We start from the raw sequence: 15,214 nt of genomic DNA, 5'->3' as shown, positions 1-15,214 counted from the left end.
TCAAGTTCAACAAATGACCTGCGTAAGCTGTTCTCCAGGAGAGCGAGAGAGCGTGACAGAAAGAAAACTTTAAGGAGCGTGAGACTGAGTGAGAAAAAGACGCAGAGAAGGTCAAAAGCTATAGGGGGACTCTGCCCATAAGTCAGTGATGTATCGATCTGGACACATCTCAGTCAGCTGTTCCCTTTACAGGCACAGAAGACCTATTCTGAGCTAAGGTATATTGCCTGAGTGACCGAGGGTTTTTGTTTGTCCGTAAAGACGTGCTGTTTGCAAGTAGCTGTTGAAACAGGCAGAGCCTGAGGCTATATTTAGAGACAGCTGTGTCCAGCCTTTAGACTATAAAAGACCGTAGACTAAAGTGCTCTACTATTTGGTTGTCCACGGTAACGTTTAGACAGAGATACTTTGAGGAATGTTCCTTTAGCCTGTTAAAGCGAAGTGTTTTGTCTTTGAGTGCATTTAACACCACAGGGTTCCGAGCTGTGCTGAGATAACTCTCTCTTTTAGAATTGACTTGAGTATAAATGTATCTGTGCATATATTAATCATTTGGAGTTAAGAATACATTGTACCTTTCATCTTTCATTACATGTGTTAAACAATGTTCTGCATATTTCATATAGTAGGCCTACAGGTATTTCGTTTGTCCTATTGGTAAAATATATAATGTAGTTACTGTACATGAGCCATTTGCTGTGTGATCCTCCTACCCTCACAGGAACATGCTGCTTCTAGAAGCAATCTGACGTTTATTAGACTGTCCTCCCAGGAGGAGGCCTCGTATTGTATAATACTGCAATGTTGTCAACAGTCGTGTGTGTTCACATCTGAGATCTGCCCCTTTTGGTTCCATTGGAACTCCATAATGTCGCGGGGCCTTCTGCCCGCGCCTTCTGCCCGTGGTGCCTTGTTCAATAAAACTGACCAGAATTGTCGACTAAAGATCCTCCTGCCTGACCTTTCTTCCCTCGTCGTCGCCTCTACAACACAGATCTAGGCCGCTTGGTTTCAGATACTTCATAATGGTACCAAAATTTCCCGGGCCTGTTGGTAGGAATACATTTTTCTTGCCACTCGAAGCGAACATTTTATAGGGATCCTTTGATTTTCAGTCTGCTATTTTGGTCGACGGCGGAGTCGCAAACCAGCGCTATCCGCAGCGGTGGCTCTGTGTTGTGGTTGCGTGATGAGGTGAGTTCCTTTTGTTACGGGGGGGGGGGTTCTTTGTCGGCTTTTTATGTTATTACGCTGGGCACCTCTAAACTTGCCTTATTTATACATTTACTTTTTCAAACGATAGCACATGCCTTTCTTTTCGGCTGACTGCCGTGATGTGATTCATGCCGTAACGCCTTTTGCTCCAAAAGTGCTGTAGGTGTCCTCGACGCAAACGGATCGGTTTCCTTGCGTTATATACAGTATATACACTGTTTTGTTTATGTTAGTTTAAGTTACCATAGGGTGACAGCTCGCATTGTACTCAAGAGATTTCTGTTCACTAAAACTGACCAGAAGTGGCGACTAAGATCCTCCATGCCTGACTCCTTTCTTCCCTCGTCGTCGCCGCTACATAGGCCTTTTGGTTTCAGATACTTCATCAGAAACCCGGTTAGTCACACCTGCGTGCAGGCCGGTCAAGACTCACGGCCGTGGCTACGACATGCGTGGCCGGTTAAGACTCATGCATGCAGGCCGGTTAAGATTCACGGCCGGGCTACACCGGGCAATTTTGTGTGCGATTACGCGAATACGCACACACACGCTTTTAGGTCCAGTCCTATTTTAAGTGTGCGCACACGCGGGGCTCGCGTGTGCGCGGAAACGCACGCAAAAAAGCCTGGTGTAGCTCGGCCGCCATGTGTGCAGGCCGGTTAAGACTCATGTAACTGTATGAAACTCTGAGCTGGGCTTTTAATTTGACGGGACTAAATGGCACTCATCCAAACTTAGGCACAAAACCTGCTACAGGGGCTATATCCTACATTATTAATACAAGGATGTCTGTAATCTTATATCAATTGTGACATTCCTTTGCCTTCCATGAACGCTTGCTCTTTCTCTTGCGCGCGCACACAAACACACATGCACACGTGTGCACGCGCACATGCACACACACTATCTCTATCCCTCTCGGGTGTGTGCTGTCCGCAGGAAATATGTAGTTACAACTATCCAAACTGCATGCCAATTATTATTTTAGGAACGCTTGCAGTTATGAAAAGGCTTAATAGAGGATTCTGATTACAAAAAAAAGTTTGAATTAATTCGAAGGAATTATTTGCGTAGCCAATACCCTGGGCAGTTAGTCCACACATTGCAGCAGTCACTGTAGTTGTATAGGCCTACTTTATAACACCCAAAGGATCGGACCCTTCCTCACCCAGCACCTCTTGTAGGTGTAACACCCATGGTTCGAACTCGGGTCTCCCGCGTGAAAAAATCCAATATCTCCCCCGGCCGGAGAGTTATTAGGACCTTTGAGGCCATCAGATTGAGGCGCTCTTGAGCCACTCTGCTACATGTGACCAAATTTGGGCATGTACTGTACAACTTCCTGGTCTCAACTGTGCATGTTTCTTTCCTTCCAGGGAGCAACATGGAGTCCACCATACGGCCTTCGTCTTTTATTTGAGGATCTAAACAGCAGCAGATATCGTTTCTGTTTCGGAGGTATCACGATATTTGGCTGCCAGACAGGAAACGCGAGTCTCGCAATACTTGGCACTTTCAGAAACGTACTTTTTGCTCTTTAGATAACTCTATAAAAGTACACAGTGTACACATCGAAAAGCAACACAGCAGACAATAATGTGTTACATTAACATAACGTCTTCTGTTATCTTCCAGAAGCGATTACTTTACAAAATATATCAGAAATAGTGTTTGTTCATGAGCTGGTCACTGGGCTCTCACTGACTCCAATGCATTCCACCAAACTTCCGGGTGTTGTTTGGCTCCCATGGTGACACGCAGAAGAACCCACCAAATAATAACATGCCAACATAGACATGTGATTGGCTGGTCTGTCGTTACTTAGGACAACTAAAAAACTGTAACTTTTTCAGTCAGCGACTCAGTGATGGACTAGCTTCAGAGGTTAGTGAGGGACAGGCTTGGATTCATTGACGATATAACATAATAAGAGGATATGTACCGGTAAGACCTGCTGTCAAAGTCACGTCATAAAGACATTTTCCCATTCCAGAAAATCTGATTGTAAGAAGTGCTTCTAGACACTTATAATTATACCAAGCATAACATTATGCCGGAAATTACCTATCCAAAGAGGCTGAAAATACAAGCCTGCATACAAATCACAGACTATCAAATAAAACTAAATAAATATCATAAACAACACAGGGACACATCCCCAAAAGAAAGCCCAGGGATCATTTTATTATCTTTTGGATGACAGTTCTTATATCAAGTGATTGAAAAAATGGGATTTTTTTTTAATTGAGAGAGAGAGAGAGAGGAGAGAGAGAGAGAGAGAGAGAGAGAGAGAGAGAGAGAGAGAAGACCAGGTGAAATGGGGTCACTGCTCATGGTTTATGATGTATGACGAACACAAACAGAACCCTGCTGTACCGTACGTGTGTGTGTGTTCTCTCTGTACTGTTATTAATGCTGACATACTCTAGCCATCGGCTATGTGCGTAGACTGTCCTCGTTCTATCACCAAGTTAAGGCACTGCAAACCATCATATATACGTACAGTAGGCCTAGCCTGCGCACGCACGCACGCATGCATGCTCGCACACACACACACACACACACACACTCACACACACACAGGAACGAGGCTTAAGGTGAAACAGCATCTGACAGAACATAGTTCTACATCGTAATGGTGTTTACATCGAACGTGTACGGCCTGTCTGCCTTAGTTTAGCCGATGGCCAGTGCGCGCGTGCGTGCGTGCGCGCGCGCGTGCGTGCGTGTGTGTGTGTGTACAGTCATTTTGCATTACTCCATGTGTTACTGTTTAGCATGAGCCATAATGTGCAGACCGTGTACACTTGTGGTATACTTTCACCGTGTGTGTCAGTCAGTATGAAGAGTGAAGACGAAAAAGCAGGACAAAGGTTTCTCCGGATCTTAGCGTTTATTTGGTAAAACACAAAGAGATTCCAATTCGCTACAAAGCAAGCATGTCTCAAAACGGTACACGCCAATGTCTGTTCCAACCAGCCTAGGGGAGCCAGATGTTAGACTCGTTCGAACAGCCCAGTTCACAAGAAAAACAAGGTGTTATATACAGATCTGATCCCCCCTCCTCCAGTAGCTGAACCAGGCACTTCCTGACTCTTTTGACCAATGAAAGTAGCCCAGAGTCATGTTTCACAGAGTTACAGAGGCGGGCCTCTCTGGCTAGACATGAGTATCTAACCTTACATTAAAACACCAGATTACTACTTTACAGATCCCATGACAAATTGTAGTTAAAACATAAACCGGTCTTTTAGATGAAACTGAGCACTCTAGTGAACGTAGTTAATTATAACAGAACTGAAATGGAAGTGAATTAAAACAGTATTGACCCAGTAACTCAGTAGCCTAAGAGTAAGAACTCCTCTCGGCTCTGCTATCAGGGCTATGCAAAACACAGGTTCTTGTGGCAGACAATAGGATCTGGTTTCATTCACACCTCTGAGCTGCCTCAAAGGTTTTTTAGAACAATAGATGTTAAATTTAGTCAGAAGCCCCTGAGTGAAAGACCTTCTGTTGCATGGGATCACTAAAACATTTTACTTGACTCAGTGAAAAATAGTACCATAGTTATTTAGTTAGTTAATTTATAGAAAATTATACGACACACTTCTTACTAGAAAACCAGTCTGAGTAAATTCTAGGGTTCCAGGGAATATTCTAGGTGGAATCCTTCCATGACAATTAGCAGGATGTATGGTAATTTATGTGGGAATTAATAGGACATAATGGGGAAGTGAATTTGTATGTCAGATAAAAACAAGCCTTTTACCTTATCATAAGCAGACATACAGTAACTGTAACCAATTAAGAAACCTAGCTGTGACCTGCTTGAGCTTGATGCTTTTGACTTCAAGTAGCTGCTAGCAACTAATAAGGCCTGATTTAGACTGCAGTCACATCAAGTCAAATCCGATTCAAATCAGACTTTTTTCTCAAATCCAGTCTTTTGGCCCGACCATTCACACTACCGTTTGCAAGTGACCGGATCCGATCTGTGCGTTCAGACTGATTTGAACAACTCAGCCCAAAGCTGCCCTGTGTCGACATATCTGCTTTGGTTACCAACAACAATCTGACATTGCAGATATAGGACCGTGTGTAGCCATTCTCTACCATTCCGTGAGAAACATGTCCTCATAAACGGCCTCGTTTCTGTACATTTCGAGAAGTTTAGTTTGTACGGAGGCATCCCCCAAAATGACAGGAGCGCCAAAGTCTGACATAATTTCACATCCTACCCGGTTTGCATTTAAATCCTCCCCCCTTCTGAATTCCAATAACTTTTTCATATTGCGTCAAATAAGAACTGTGTTCCAAAAATAAACAAATGATCCCGGTGGTTTGACTCATATGGATATAAAGAATCAAGTGTCCGGCGTCCACTGTAATGCTGACATAATGAAGTGACATTATTCCTATAAAACAAATATGTTGCACTATTGTTTTCTCTCTTTTCTGTCCTTCCACTTGTTTTCTTTCTTTTGCTCTAGTTTGTTGTCTCTCTCTCTCTTGTTTACTTAAATGAAAATACTCGCGCTCTGTAATGACGCCACGCCAGTAGCGCTCGGGTCGAGGTTTTGGATAGTTGCATAATATGTGACTTGGGTCACTTCATGTGGTCGACTTGCATTCACACTGAGACATACTGACTCAGATCGGATTTGAAACTATACCTCTAAATGTGACTCAAGTCACATTTGAAAAAAATGTGACCGGTCTGCATTTAGACGCAATTCTATCTTGATGTGACACAGATCTGATTCAGGCTAGATTTGGCTGCCAGTGTAAATCAGGTGTCATAACCCGGCCCGTTGGGCCATGACAAATTGAGGAGGACACACACAGTAGCAGCTGTTCAAAATAACAATAATGTATTCACAAAAGGTAACTAATATCATAAAGATTAAAGAATGCTTACAGAATGTATGAGATGTGGAAGTCAGTAAGATCAGTGGTGTCAGTGTGAATGTGTGGTTAGTATGGTGAATGGGTGTTGTAGTGTGCAAATCAAACAGCAAAGGGAAACAAACAGAAGGGTGCTGTCATTATGGAGAGGGACACCGAGAATGGCTCTTTTATAGAGGTTCAGGAGCACTGGCCAGGTGCTCCTAATGCACCTAATGAAGAGTCTCAGGTGGGCCGACACCCACATGATCTGTGGGAGAAATACACACAGGGCAGTACACTATACAGACAGCATAGGTCTTGCAGGCCAGGCCAAGGGGCCGTGACACAGGCCTTAGACCCCGTTTAGATTGCAGTCAAATTCGATTCTCATATCTGATCTTTAGGACCATAGCCACATCATAGCCATGCACAATACTTTATATTTTATATTATACTTTATTAATCCATTTAGACCTGAGAACTGATTCTCCAAAATGTCTTCTAAATCATGACAGTTTTCAGAAAAACCTTCAGTGGTTCTCAAAACAATTTCATGTCAAGGACCCCCAGAATGTACATGTAATCAAAAAAAAAAATTCCAGGGACCCCCACAGAAGCATTGATTTGAGTTAAAAGCATTCACTGGGAAATAATATATATTCAAAGATTTGCACACAAATTTAAAAAAGGAGATCTATACAAGGTCATAGATCTGCTATTTTTCAACTCAGTTTAAAATAATAGTTAAATGTGATTAAAAACTAAAGCGACACAGATGCGGAACCCCTTTTGGTGTTAGCATTGTTATGCTTTAGCTATTGAAAAATAGCAGATCTACAAGCTCATAGCGCGCCACCGAGTGTCACGCTACGGGCTTGTAGGTCTGCAATTGTTTTTTTATCGAAGAACGACTGACATAGAAACATAGCTTTTTCAGAAAACTGTCAGGATGCAGAAGACATTTTTTAAATCTGATCTCAAACTTTGCCTACAGCTGCAATCTTGTTGAGTTTATTGTTGTTTAATACAATCAGATTTAGATTAGCTGCTCAAATTCAGCATCAATCAGATGTTTGCCAAATGCAGATTGGAATCTTAATTTGTTTCATGAAGTCTTTACAGAAAACAGTCAATCAACGTTTACATTTTTTTGCACACCTCCTTTCGTCTAAATGTACTACTTTAAAATAAAGACGATTTGTATTGCTCTTTCACGTTCAGTGACTTTTCAATTTTCTAATTCACTGTAAGCGTGTAGGCTAGTCAAAAAAGGACTTCACATCTAATTTATACAATCATTAATTATAATTTAATGTGATGCTACTTGCTAATTATGCTAATTATGTATGCTCAGTTCAAAATGTTTCCATGCATACTCTGCCCCATTAAGTAGCTTCTGAAATGTAATTTGAATAAAAATGACATTTGGAAAATGCAAAAACAGTGAAGTGAGCTTTGTGGTTTAATTTCGTTCTGTGGACCTGTTCTATTCCAATGTGCGTGAAGTGCACATATTTGACCTTGGCACCATTCAAGTGTTCTTGTATTTATATTAATTCTAAATGCTGAAGTTGTATGCACATGACCAGCAGATGGGAGAGAGAACTTAGTGTGCACGCACGCACGCACACACACACAGACACCTGAGTCTGCTCGTATGCTTACCATAGAACTGGCAATGTTTAATAGTCATAATATGACAACGTCAATCATTATCAGCATAATATAACCTCCACTGATGATGAAATATGAGAGAGAGATAGAGAGAGAGAGAGTAACTAATAATGGGCAGCTAGAGACTTGGCACAGAAAACATCTGCTATCCATATTTCACTCTGTGTCTCTCTGGGATATTTTGTCTTTCTCGTTACTGTATGTACTGTACACTATTCATCTTTATCTTTAGGAAGGGGGGGCAGCTGTTGTCACTGCATGGTACACCATCTGTTAGTGTGACATTATATACATCCATGTTTATACTCTCAGCTCTGTGGAATCTATACACATCCATGTTTATACTCTCAGCTCTATGATCTCTATACATCCATGTTTATACTCTCAGCTCTGTGATCTCTATATACATCCATGTTTATACTCTCAGCTCTGTGGAATCTATACACATCCATGTTTATACTCAGCTCTGTGAACTCTATACACATCCATGTTTATACTCTCAGCTCTGTGATCTCTATACATCCATGTTTATACTCTCAGCTCTGTGATCTCTATACACATCCATGTTTATACTCAGCTCTGTGAACTCTATACACATCCATGTTTATACTCTCAGCTCTGTGATCTCTATACATCCATGTTTATACTCTCAGCTCTGTGATCTCTATACACATCCATGTTTATACTCAGCTCTGTGAACTCTATACACATCCATGTTTATACTCAGCTCTGTGAACTCTATACACATCCATGTTTATACTCTCAGCTCTGTGAACTCTATACACATCCATGTTTATACTCTCAGCTCTGTGATCTCTATACATCCATGTTTATACTCTCAGCTCTGTGATCTCTATACATCCATGTTTATACTCTCAGCTCTGTGATCTCTATACACATCCATGTTTATACTCTCAGCTCTGTGATCTCTATACACATCCATGTTTATACTCTCAGCTCTGTGATCTCTATACATCCATGTTTATACTCTCAGCTCTGTGAACTCTATACACATCCATGTTTATACTCTCAGCTCTGTGGAATCTATACACATCCATGTTTATACTCTCAGCTCTGTGATCTCTATACATCCATGTTTATACTCTCAGCTCTGTGAACTCTATACACATCCATGTTTATACTCTCAGCTCTGTGATCTCTACACATCCATGTTTATACTCTCAGCTCTGTGATCTCTATACATCCATGTTTATACTCTCAGCTCTGTGATCTCTATACATCCATGTTTATACTCTCAGCTCTGTGATCTCTATACATCCATGTTTATACTCTCAGCTCTGTGGAATCTATACACATCCATGTTTATACTCTCAGCTCTGTGGAATCTATACACATCCATGTTTATACTCTCAGCTCTGTGGAATCTATACACATCCATGTTTATACTCTCAGCTCTGTGGAATCTACACATCCATGTTTATACTCTCAGCTCTGTGATCTCTATACACATCCATGTTTATACTCTCAGCTCTGTGAACTCAAGTCATTTGCCTGTCTGTAAATGTTCTCTCCCTCCCTCTGGTCTTTTAAAATGGTTGCACATTGATATGCAATTATAAAAAAAAAATGTGACGAAATGGGCGGCGTATTCACATTATAATAGTATGTGTCAGCAGCAGTAGCTGTATAGCTAGTCATTTACATCTGACATAGTCCTTGTCTACACACGACAAGCATTAAATTGGTTCACACATAGTGAACAATGCATGGCGCTCGCTGGCGTTGATGAAGACTGATGGCATAAGTACAGGATAAAGCCTGAGCCAAGTGACAAATGACAACTACAGTACTTGATCATAACATTTACAATAGCCCTCTGCCACAGCTCTCTCTCTCTCTCTCTAATTGGACCCAATGCCTGCCCTTGCTGGCTACAGGTGCTGAGCATCAAGGGTTGGTTTGGGGGTAAGTGCCTGTGACATATCATATCAGATCTGCCCCCTCCACTGAGAGTTTTAAGTCTAGGCTCAAAACTTTCCTCTACTCACAAGCCTTCCAGTCCCCCTGATCAGGGCCGGATCTACCATATGGGCACTTTGGGCACGTGCCCAGGGGCCCATGGGCACCCTCAAAAAAATTAAAAATAAAATTAAAGTTTTTTTCTTTTCTTTTAGTTCCACAGATAATTTCCCTGCTAATCCGAATGAAATAAATGGTGTCTAAAAAGATTAGTGTTTTATTGTTGGTGAGAAGGGCAGCTGTAAAGTGCAATTGTGTCTAAAGCAGCAACAATGCGCTAGATTGGCTGCCAATATAACGGCATAAAACTGCCCCAAAACGGCTACAAAACAGCAAAAATGTTGCGTGCGCGTGAAGTGGGGCTTCTAGCTTCAGTGCCCAGGGGCCCTCAGAGGTGTTAATCCGGCCCTGCCCCTGATACTCTTGCACTTTATACATAGGATACGTTTGCCGTACTGCCTTAAAACTGTTCTTAACGTCTCTCTTGTCTACTGTACTATAACTATGCATTGTTTTTTATTTTGTATTATTTTATTGTTTCACTGGTGTATTGTATTGCACTGTATCGTATTGTTTTATCTGACCTGTGAAGCACTTTGGTACGATGAGTCGTTTTAAAATGTGCTATACACATAAAATTGATTTGATTTGATATACAGTATGTCCATGGGGTGTACTTGTACATCATGACCGAGTTATCACGTTCTATAATATACAGTAGATCAATCCGCCTCATGCTATAAAGAGAAATGAGCAATAGGCTCCTTATTATTTACTGACTATAGCCAGGAAGTGTTCCTGCCCCTCGACCCCTTTAATCCACCGTAAACACTGTTCGACAGCGAACCCCCCCTCGCCTCCTACCAAGGAAATCCCAGCTGAGGCCAAAAACATATCAATGTGCCGGGTCCTTAATGAAAAAGTTTGAGAACCACTGATTTCTTTTGAGTTTCAATTAACCACTTGATCTTAAATGCTCTCTCTCTCTCTCTCTCTCTCTCTCTCTCTCTCTCTCTCTCTCCAGAGGGACCTGGCCCATATGTTCTGAGACTCAACCAAGTCCCCAAAGAGCCATAGACCAAATCAATGTTTGTGTGCAGATACTGTACTGTATGTGTGTTTATCTGCATACAGTATACTAGGCTACATTAATGTGTCACTCACACACACACACACACACACACACACACACACACACACACACACACACACACACACACACACACACACACACACACACACACACACACACACACACACACACACACACACACACACATACACAATATTAAGTTATATTTGACTGTAACTTAATTAGCAATTCCTGATGGAATGATAGAGATGAACAAGAAAACACAAAATCACTGGACTTAATTTTAACATGTATTATACACATGTACCTCTTGCCCTGAATCAGTCTGGCAGGCAGTAGGTATATTTTACTGTAAACTAAATGCTAGCACAGTTTAACCACTTTAACCAAATTGTGAGTCTGTAGATCAACTCTGGCCCAATTCTCTACCTGAGGGTTTAAGTTTAAGTGGTTAATAGACGTTGCGGTTCATATAATGATCGGGGGGAGGGGGGGAAGAGAGAGAGGGGGTACACGTGTGCATGCATTTGTGTGTGTGTGATGTAAGTGTTTATGTTTATGTTTGATTAAAATGAGATGCGTGATATACATACCAGAGGGAGCACTGAGGCGTTAATTGGTTGTGTGCGTGTACGTGTAAAATGATGGTACAGAGAGCACCACAGAGATTAAATAACACAATCAAAAAGCGCCTGCTGTGTATCTATCTGCCTCGACAGGATGTCTCTCACACATACACGCATGTTGTGCACGCATGTTGTGCGCGCGCATGCATGTTGTGCAGTTGTGCAGAGAGAGAGAGAGAGAGAGCGAGAGAGAGAGCTTACTTGCAGCATGACTGCAGTAGACTTATGCTGCTTATCTGGTCATATGCTACTGTATATAATTGACTTGTAGAGATCCAGATGCAACAAGACAGAGGGAAGCTGACAAACGGTATCACTATAAGCCGTCTGTCTGTCTGCGTGTGTGCGTGCGTGCGTGCAACACAAATAACACGCACCAACGTATTTATTTTTCGAAGCGTATAAATCACCAAGTTAATAGTTTGATGTGAAATAATGGCATCACAACTTCTTATGGTTGACTCGTGTCCCTCCCGGTGTGTAACGACCTTGACACTCAGGCCTCATGAGGTTCAGGTTTTCACAGTGAGGAGGAAAATACAAAGTCAGCAGTGCTCAGATCAACAGAAAATGATATAGCAACAATTCAACCAATTCAATTGTTAAATAATTCAGTAAAAGTTCAGTGCAAATTAATTTTTCAAGCCAAGAAGTTATGTCAGAGTAACCGTGGTGCTTGATATGTCATTTTGGCACACACACACACACACACACACACGCACACACACACGCACACACACGCACACACGCACACACGCACACACACACACACACACACACACACACACACACACACACACACACACACACACAGGATGCCAAAACAATGGGAAAATGTAAATTTCCCCATTGCACACGTAACGAAGCTACGTCCCATAGCCTGGAGGGATGCAACGTTCTGATTGGTTCAAAAACATACATTTTCTGTTTCATTTCACCAGGCCTTTAAAGTAGCGTTTGGTCATGGTGCATGTAAAGGAGCCAGCATTGTATTTGGCAGGCTTTACAAGGTAAGCTGATCACATTTAGATGGCCATAATACTGTAGATATCCATACAGTACCATATAGATTTGTTTAAAATGCATTTTAAATAAGTCCCAGATTTTAGGTTTAATAATAATGTAAGGCCCATGAACATTAAAGCATCCATCAATATCTCCCATAAACGTATAGGCCCAATATCACTCCAGCAAATTATTGCTCCCATATAGTATCATACTGTTCTGACTGTTCTCAGCTCATAACGCGCCACCGAGTGGCACGCTATGAGCTTGTAGATCTGCTATTTTTCAATAGCTAAAGCATAACATAAGTAACACCAAAATGGGTTAATAGAGATGAGAAGTGAGAGGAGAGGGGGAAAGACAGGTGGGTCAACAGGGAGAACAGAACAATAGTCCACTGTGCTTTATTCCAGTCTCATCCTCGTACACCTGGCCCAAACACTGTGGCAATTAATTACCTGCAGGCACATCAAGGACATCTGTGATGATTTATGGGCTCCATTTATGGAGATGCACGCCACTGATAGGTCATGTTCAGGATACACACGAAGAAAGGGGGCAAGGGGATCTCTCTCTCTCACACACACACACACACACACACACACACACACACACACACACACACACACACACACACCTGAGACGAAACAGACAACAATTGTTTCGTTACATTTAATGTGCAAGGCACATCTGAAGTTTGTTTCGCTCAGAATCTGCTCATAAAGTGCCCTCTCTCTCTCTCTCTCACACACACACACACACACACACACACACACACACACACACACACACACACACACACACACACACACACACACACACACACACACACACACACACACACACGAGCACGCCATTGCGTGCTTGGTAACTTGTGCCCACAGGCTTTTCTCTGTTGAAGAAACTGTCTTCTTTATTTATTCAGCTTTTTAATGTTCAGCGGGAGCCCTTGATTGCATCCATTTTGTGTGCCTGGGGGAGTTTGTGTGCCAGACATTACATAGTGAACAAATAAAATACAAATAAATTAAAAAAGAGAATGATTGGGAAAGGACGTAGTTGACTACTCCAGGGGTGGAAAAGGAAAGGAAAGGAAAAGAAAAGGAAAGGAAAGGAAAGGACGTAGTTGACTACTCCAGGGGTGGGCAACTTTGACAATGGAGAGGGCCCGTGAGGGCCACTATATTTATATGGAGAGGGCCCGTGAGGGCCACTATATTTATATGGAGAGGGCCCACGAGGGCCACTATATTTATATGGAGAGGGCCCACGAGGGCCACTATATTTATATGGAGAGGGCCCACGAGGGCCACTATATTTATATGGAGAGGGCCCACGAGGGCCACTATATTTATATGGAGAGGGCCCACGAGGGCCACTATATTTATATGGAGAGGGCCCACGAGGGCCACTATATTTATATGGAGAGGGCCCACGAGGGCCACTATATTTATATGGAGAGGGCCCACGAGGGCCACTATATTTATATGGAGAGGGCCCACGAGGGCCACTATATTTATATGGACAGGCCCCACGAGGGCCACTATATTTATATGGACAGGCCCCACGAGGGCCACTATATTTCCACACTCACTCCAGAGGGCCACATAAAATGAGAGGTTTTGCCGTTCCGAAAATGCTTTATACTACTTTTAAAACGGTATACATTTAATACCACTGTTGTGACCAGATGTGAAAAATGCAGGGCAAAAGGTTTTTCCTTGGCCTCTGGGGATTACACATACCCATTTGAAAAATGGTTAAAAGGGTTGATGACACGTTTAAATACCCTTTGTTTTGAAAAATTACATGAACAATCACACCCGTGTGAAGTGAGGGGCGCTCTTATCCTCGTACATCATCATGATGTAAAATAGACACTCTGGGCTGTATTTTGCATGTCTTAAGTACCAGGTCTTATTACTTAACTTAAGACCTGGAGGCGTGATCAATGCCATTTGGCTATTCTGAGTGGCCAAAGAGCATTGAATTTAGGCCAAGGAGTGTTTTACGTGCAAAACTAATGCTTGGAATGGATTCAGAATCATGAAAAAAAAAAAACTAGTTTTTCACAAGCTACTTAAAGCATAAAGAAATTTGGAAAATGTTGCCTTATATAGGTTGTCTCTGGTGTGGAATACAAAAATTGCGATGTTTCCGGCAGAGCAGGACTCTCATTCTGTGGACCTTAATGACCAAATGAGGGGCGCCAATATATTAAAGGTTTTATGACATTCATTTTCATTTCTTTTTCTTTTTCTTTTTTCTTTTAGGTTTTATGACCTCAATTACACCCAAAAAACCTGAACTTTGAACATTCAGTGGATTTTCTGTGGTCTGAAGTTTTCTTTGGGGTTTTTTGGGCCTTTTGAGCTACAATGAAAACAGGCAACACAGTGAAACAGTGACATCTGCTGGCAAATCCCATTGACATATATGGGATTTGCAGTAAGTGATGTCACTTACTGCCGGCAAATCAGAGCACCTGTTTGAGCCAGAAAACCCCAGATCACAGAAAATCTACTGAATGTTAAAAGTTCATTGGGTGCAATTGAGATTAGAAAACCTAAAAAAACAAGAACAATTCCAAAACCTTTTTTTTTATGTCACAATCCCTTTAAAGTTTAACTCATGTTGATTAGAACATTAAACCTATATAGGAGGCCCCCCTTCAAAAACACAAATAAAAAGTATGGCATGACATCACAGGTTAATCCATTCTGAACGGGAACCC

The sequence above is a fragment of the Protomyctophum parallelum genome, assembly GCF_964188405.1.
Source record: "Protomyctophum parallelum genome assembly, chromosome: 13".
NCBI classification, from domain to species: Eukaryota; Metazoa; Chordata; class Actinopteri; order Myctophiformes; family Myctophidae; genus Protomyctophum; species Protomyctophum parallelum.
Note: the sequence above shows the minus strand (reverse complement) of the source record.